The sequence below is a fragment of the Pinus tabuliformis genome, chromosome 6 (genome assembly GCF_031772625.1).
Source record: "Pinus tabuliformis cultivar Carrire ecotype Pingquan chromosome 6, CPIR1, whole genome shotgun sequence".
Taxonomy (NCBI): domain Eukaryota; kingdom Viridiplantae; phylum Streptophyta; class Pinopsida; order Pinales; family Pinaceae; genus Pinus; species Pinus tabuliformis.
This window is the reverse complement of record NC_142292.1, coordinates 2,061,578,729-2,061,586,926: the sequence shown is the minus strand read 5'-3', so window position 1 is coordinate 2,061,586,926 and position 8,198 is coordinate 2,061,578,729. Positions and strand designations below refer to the sequence as shown.

Sequence of the window (8,198 nt, the reverse complement as noted above, 5' to 3'; positions counted from 1 at the left end):
TGATGATGGAACTGGGCAACCTTGGCCACAACCTTAGCCTCCTCAATACAAACGTGATGCTTGGTCTTATCCACATGCTCTGCTAGCGCTGAAGACTTGGTTCTCCCATGTCTTAGGTCAACTGCATGTTCGCTAATCCTCTGATGGATGGAGCGCCCTGTTTCCCCGATGTAGGGGGTCCCACAAGAACAAGGGATCAAGTAGACACCCTTCATGTCCTTGGGGTTAACGGGATCTTTAACCGATCGGAGGGAATTACGAATAGTTTTGAAGGGTCTAAATGTAGAGGGAATATCATACCTCTTAAGGATCCAAGCAATCTTGTCTGTGGTTCCTTGTACATATGGAAGGTGGACACCTAGGCGGCGCTCCTTAGGTTCTTTCCTAATAACTGCATTTCTAGATGCCATGGGACCATATGAGCTGGATCACTTCTTCAATCACCTCAATGGTCAGTCCTCTGCCATTAAGTTCACCATGGAGAAAGAGGTCAATGGTTGCCTCCCTTTCCTAGATATTCTTATTTCTAAGAATAAGGACGGCTATCTCTCCCACTCTGTGTTCTGGAAGAAAATGCATACTGAGCAGTATCTTCATGCTAATTCCCATCATTTCCCTGCTCAGAAGATGGGTGTCCTCAACACCCTCGCTACTCGTGCCCTCAGGATTTCTGATAATGAGAGCTTTGATAAGGAGAGATCCAATCTCCTTGATGTCTTTGTGGAAAATGGATATAGTAGGTGCCTAGGTCAGAAGGCTTTCCTTAAAGCATCTAGAAATGCAGTTGTTAGGAAAGAACCTAAGGAGCGCCGCCTAGGTGTCCACCTTCCATATGTACAAGGAACCACGGACAAGATTGCTCGGATCCTTAAGAGGTATGATATTCCCTCTACATTTAGACCCCTCAAAACTATTCGTAATTCCCTCCGATCGGTTAAAGATCCCGTTAACTCCAAGGACATGAAGGGTGTCTACTTGATCCCTTGTTCTTGTGGGACCCCCTACATCGGGGAAACAGGGCGCTCCATCCATCAGAGGATTAGCGAACATGCAGCTGACCTAAGACATGGGAGAACCAAGTCTTCAGCGCTAGCAGAGCATGTGGATAAGACCAAGCATCACGTTTGTATTGAGGAGGCTAAGGTTGTTGCCAAGGTTGCCCAGTTCCATCATCGAAAACTCAGGGAAGCTATTGAGATCGAAAGAAGGCCTAAAAATCTCAATAGAGATGATGGCTGGAAGATCAGTAGATGTTGGATCCCTGCCCTTTCATCTTAGTCTGCCCCCCCCCCCCCCCTCTTTCATCTTTTTCGCTTTCGCCGTTCCCCTGGAGCCTTCCTATCTCCTAGGGTTTATCCTTTTGGCTCTGGACTCTTTCCAGTCCTTCTCCTGTTTATTTTGTGTCACTCCTTTGTCCCTTATTGATATTGGTATCTATTATCATAGCTAATATTTATTTACTTATTTTATTGTTATTATTTTTGTTTATTTATTTATCTTATATCATTTTTTTTATTATATATATATATATATATATATATATATATATATATATATATTAATTAATTATTTATTCATCTATTAACGAATATATTATTATTATTATTATTATTTATTTGCTTATTTTTATTGTTGAGTCGCTCCCTTTCCCTAATTATTATTGTTATTTATAGTCATAACAAATATTTATTTACTTATTTTTATTATTATTATTATTTATTTATTTATTTTATTAGTTCTTCGTAACTAATTTTTATATATATTATTATTTTTATATATATTTTATTATATATTTTAATTAATTTATTTATTTATCTATTAATGAATATATATTATTATTATTATTATCTATTTTATTATTTTTCGTAACTAATTTTTATATATTGTTATTATTGGTAATTTATTTATTTATTAACGAATATATATTAGTATTATTATCATTTTTATTTTCTTATTATTATTTACTATTTCTTTCATAACTAATTTATATATATATATATATATATATATATATATATATATATATATATATATTATTTTAATTTTTTATATATCTTTTTATCTATTTATTTATTTATCTAATGAATATATATTATTATTATTTATTTATTTGCTGATTTCTATTATTATTTATTTTATTTAATTACATTTACCTTATTTATAAATAAGTTAGATCTTCAATTTAACTAATTCCCATTTAATAATAATTTTTAATTATTAAATTATACGTTTTAACTAATTATTGACGTAAACCCCGTCTAAAATTATTTCATTTATATAATTGTATATTTATATATAGGTATGGTCATTAACTATCTTCCTTTAAATAATCAATTTGACTTTTTGACTGTCCCTAAGTCAAAGCTAGCCGTTAATCTAGATAGTTGTTGGAGGCCCTGCTCAGACTATTTAACACGCAAAGTTGGATCTGTTTCTTCAACTTGTCCTGACGATGAGCCACACTTGCTGGCTCGAAACGCGTCGACAAAGATCTTTCTTTATGTGATTTACCTCGAAGCTCTTCTTATAATTTATATATAATTTTAAGTGTAATGTACATAAGGAATCTTATAGATGTTGTTTACATATGTATTTATTTTTTTATATGGTTCATAAATATATAAAGAGTATACATTTTTATTTTAACAATAGAAATTGTAACTAAAAAAACATATAGAATATAATTTTTATTTTAATAAATAGAAATTATAATTAAAAAATAAGTGTACTTTAATATAAATCATTTATAATTGGATGGTAATTATGTTATGATTAATTTAAAAATGGATTTATGTAAAATAAATATTATTTTTCAGTTTTGATAAATTTTATAAATTTTGAACATTTAAAACTAAGTAAATTATATTTTTTTATCTTTTTATAAAATAAAGCTGATAAAATTAAAATAAATCTAGAAACTATAATAAGAATAAACTCAATATAAACTCTTAAAAATTATTATAACAATAAACTCAATATAAATTTTTAAGAACTATTATAAAAATAAACTCAATATAAACTTATTAAATATTAAATAAGTGAGAAAAGATTAATCATCATCCTTCCTAATCAATAGAAATAAATCCAATTAATATTTTTTTCTAAAAAATTATATAAATTATAATTAAATCTTAACTTTAATAGTTTTCTATTACATTTAAAAAGGTGCAAATGTCTACCTCTCAAAACGACAACGATAAAGTTTGTTGTAGGTTGGATTCTATTCTTTATTTCAATATTATTTATTGAAAATGGAATATCATTTTCATTGGTATGATGTGTACAATAGAGATTGGAGATAAAAATTATTCGAATAAAACTTATGTGTGTTTTAAACTTTGTATGCCAAAATTTTCATGTAAATCATAGCTATGACGGATCATAGAGTGATCAGAGTTTTGGATTGATAAAATTATTATCATCTCAAATCTGAAAATAATAAAAAAATTCAACCCAAATCATCATCCTAAATATTCTTGGTCTCCTCCACAGAATATGTGGAGAAACAGTTGTGGCAAGTTTCCATCCACATTTTGGGAGTTTATCTATTTGCAGCGAAATACGCCTAGCTCTCCAACACATCCTCCCCTTCCGCCACCACCACCATTTTGAGGAGGCGGAGGTGAATTTGGCGCCTGACGTAGTGCCCTTTTGTGGTGCCTTCAAGCTCGTTGAAGCATTGGAGAGTGTGGGCATCAACAACATACACTTCTCTGAAAAAATGTTCTCCAAATTTGTCTAAATAGAGGAGGAAGGGGACCTAATACGACCCACACATTAGCGGATATCTTATTTTGCTTCTCCCCATCCCAATGAATTATGCATGCTCGCCTGCAATCATCTCCTCCATCATCCATGAGTTTCCAAACCCTCTCTTCAATTTCCTATAAAATAATACCATCACTTTCTCTTCTACACATTTATGGCCATAGTCACCATAACCATTATTATCAAGGGGGTCATTACCAATTTTCTTGATCGCTTTCTCCTCTTATGTGCACCCCATCTCTATGATGTTGTCGTAACTAATTTGGAAATTTGATAGAGTTTATGTAGAATTTTTATAAAAAATTTTCTTTCTAGTCAATAAAATTGAGAGCTCCTTCGATAATAGTTTCAATTTCAGTCAAATTGTCATTAAGTTGTGCAAATTTGTATTTCTCTGACCCGGTTGGGCATTCCCTCTTTCTTCAAAGTGTGTGTGGAATATTCTTGTAGTCGATATTCTGTTAGATCGGGATTGACCTGCACTATATGTTCGTCTAGCTAGGGGTTTACCTGTAGCTAGTTGACTGCCAGATTAAGGAACTATAGCTTATCCGGGTGGCTAGGTGATCCAGACTTATGCAAGAACACAAAAAAATACAGATATACACATAAACATAGAGATGCAACAGAAATAAAACTCCAGTTCATTAATATCAAAGAACCGAAATATGCTTACATATAGAATTGGAAATAAACTAGCTCGAGCGATGATAGCTTATCTCTGAGAAGAGATGTGGCGGCTACATGCCTCTAAACTATGCTACAATGAGTCTCAAAGGCCTATTTATTATTGAGAAACAATAAAAAAACCTAACCCTAGGAGATGAAATGCCAAAATTGAGGGCCTGTTTGGGTAAATTGGTACATCAACTTCTCGGGGTCATAACTTTGGCATACGATCTTCGTTTGACTATCATAATACCTCATTTCTAAGATCTCAAAGAGAAGGCCAAAAACAAACAAGTAAATTGGTTTGGGACTTTTCTAGATTCTCTGTTTCGCTAAAACCATCTTTTAGTCCCTAAAATGGCTCCGGATGTTTAGGACCCGAAAGACTTCCAAAAATAGTAAGTTGTGCTACAATCAAGGAATTTACTAAAAGGAACCAATGGTGTGGTTCCAAGTGGAATAGGTGGATGGCCACCAATATCCACCTGGATCACTAGGGCTATTGTCGAACGTGGTTAGGGAGAGATTCGTCAAGGGTGCAATAGATATTTGGGCTCCATTTGATGAATATTGGGGGGCTCCACTCGAATTCTAGGGTGTTATTATATAATCAACAATCTCATTAGAATCATTTCCCTAGGTTCATGTAATATATTAACTTGCTCTCTTATTTGTGGTTTTGGGTCTTTATTTGGTCAAGGCTTGATTCAAAAAACAAAATTATGGTTATTCTCCTTGCAATTGGTATAATAAGAGAACATTTCTATGGTTTTGGGTCTTTATCTAGTCGAGGCCTAATTCAGAAATTTTAAAAACCCTGGCTCTGCCAGCTACATCACAAGGTCTAAATTGACCCTTTATGCCACCACAAGGATAGTATTATCTATGTGACAAGAAGAACCTACTATGAAGTCATCCTATTCATAGTCCTTACAATCTATTTAGCTGCCAATACTAATCCTTGATTTTTCTTATTATTCAAACCAAGCCCTCCAACTTCTTTGTATAAATAAATGTCCCATGATACTAATGGGATAGCTCTCACATTTTTTTCCTTTGAAGGAATTGTCTAAGGAGCATCTCCAATTATTTATATCTTTTTCTAGAAGGAAAGAAATAGGAAGAATATGCCTCACATTAAAAGAAACATTTTTTATGGTTATTCTCCTTGCAATTGGTATAACTAGATCAAATTTTCTATGGTTCAGGGTCTTTATCTGGTCGAGGCTAGATTCAGAAATTTTAAAAGCCTTGGCTTTGTCAGCAACATCACAGGGCCCAAAATGACCCTTTATGCCACCACAGGGATAGTATTATCTATGTGAAAAGAAGAACCTACTATGGAGTCATCCCGTTCATAGTAATTACAATCTATTTAGCTGCCAATACTACTCCTTAAGCTTTCTTATTATTCAAACTAAGCCCTCCAGACTCTTTGTATAAATAAATGTCCCATGATACTACTAGGATACCTCTCATCTTTTTTTCCTTCAAAGGAATTGTCTAAGGAGCATCTCCAATTTCCTATAACTTTTTCTATAAGGAAAAAAATAGGAATAATATGCCTCGCATTAAAAGAAATATTTTTTATGGTTATTGTCCTTATGATTTGTATAACTAGAGAAAAATTTTTGTGAAGCTTGCTCTTAAATTTCAAACCTTCTGATCACCTAGTTCCACATATCTTCTAAAGATATTTCAATTATGAATGAAGTGTCAAAGTACCTTATAATCTGTCCCGGTTGAATAAAATTTTCTCTTCTAACAACGCCATCAAAAAAATCATCTTGCCTAATAATGGGTGGCTCTTTATTATCCTTGCTAACCATTAATATTGTTGTTGTAATGAAGATGTCTAGACACTGTATCATTCACTTTACATTTTTTAATATTATGTTGTTAACATTTTGTGTATTTGTATCAAAGTTTAGTTTTTTTATTCAATTGAAAGTACATAAGCAGCAGTATATAGAGAAAGCATTCCCAGAAATCTGCAAACAGTTATATATCAACTCCACCCCCAAAAAATAATTTAGAGATTATGGTCCTCTTTACAAATTTATACAAGCTACCTTGTAAGGTAATTGAGTTTCAAAGCAGCCCACAAAAAGAGAACTTAGAACTATCTTCACCTAGGCATAAGCATATGAATTCCCTCATCACGATGTGGATAAATTCAAATTCAATAAGTATATAAATTCAAATTCAAATTCAATAAGTATATAGATTAGTGTGGATAAATTAGACCCTGTTACACGAATCTATAGACAATTTTCTTCAAGTTAAAATAAAATTCATTAAATAGAGTCTTATCCTACGTGGATGCATGAGAACATCCTACGTCCTCTTAAAAAGAGAACATCCTACATGGATGCATGAGAGAACATCCTATGTGCTACTCAAATAAGTGATACGTAGATTATATCAATATCCAAAATGGCCATCCTTACAAAAATCCACATCCTAATGTGGTTACATCAAAAAATACATGACACCCCTGCACTGGATGGTCTCTGGAATCTTCATTGTCCAACCTTGTTGAGTTGCTTGGTTGACCCAAGTAGGTTGGCCTACCCAATAATGGTTGACTAGGCTGTGTTGTTTTGTTGTCATATGATTGATTCCAATTTTCCCCATGTACCAATGGAGGAATTGAGTATGCCTATCTCACACTTGTACTACTAACCCCTTCATTAACTAGTGGTGTTTGATAATCATACATAGAATTAACACCTGCACTGGTTGGAATATAACAATTGGGAAAACCCCCAATTTTATAGCGACGGACTTGGATGTTTATGACGTCTTGGAATAATGATGTATTATCTGCAATATGGTCCAATGTGTTTGACATCTTCTCAGTTTCATTGATTGTGATGGCACCATTGACAACCCCACTTGTCATCCCTTGTTCATTTTGAAGAAATTGTTGAGTCCCTTTTTATTCCTTTTCCTTCCTTTCCAATTGTTTTTTATGGTCCTTCTCTTGCCTTACTTTCTACCTTTCAAGCCTTTCCTTTCCTTGATGTTGTGCTGCAACAATCCTTGTTGCCTTCTTTTCCTTGGCTAAATCCTTCTTTTTTTGTTTTAATTCCTCAATTTCATGTTTCTTTTGTTCAAACTCAAATAATAACTTTGAATAGTCTTTTGATGTAAGTAATTGTGAACTTCAACTAAAACGAAGGCTATCTATTGTTCCCTGCCATTTTTTCATTAACACTCTCTCTAGTGTTAGCTTTATGAAGTGGCCAATTAATGGCTCATTCTCCGACATTTGTTGCTCCATTCTTGACACTTGCCTTTCAATATTTGGGAAAACTGATTGAACTTTATTGTTTTCTTCATATAATTGAAAATTATGTACATTATCTTCTTCCATTGATCTATTTTCCACACAAAAAATGATGTAACAACCCTAATGAAAATTCCATGTAATAAAAATTAATAAAGGAAAAATAATAACCATGGTTGGTGGGACACTTATTCCAAGCTGATTATTGTGCAAAACATCCTAGTGTGGGTGTTCATCGGTTTATTATGGCTAAGAAAATTGGCAAAGGAAATGGCTAAGGATTTGGAAAGGTAAAATGGCATTTTTGGCACAATTATTTATGAAAATAATGGAAATTAGGAGAAAATGGAGGTGAAAGGTCACAGGTTGCATATGAGGAGGAAAATGAAGGAAAATAATGGAAAATGAAGAAAATAGAGGCCTCATTAATAAAAAGTCTTATGAGGATCAATTGGTAACCTTTTTCCAG

The 8,198-nt window shown here is 33.0% G+C and overlaps 1 pseudogene; it reads right to left on the bottom strand.

The window, feature by feature from the left end:
- Window positions 1-3,466: 3,466 nt before the first annotated feature.
- Window positions 3,467-4,045, bottom strand: LOC149267496 (putative gamma-glutamylcyclotransferase At3g02910; annotated as a pseudogene).
- Between the last annotated feature and the right edge of the window lie 4,153 nt (window positions 4,046-8,198).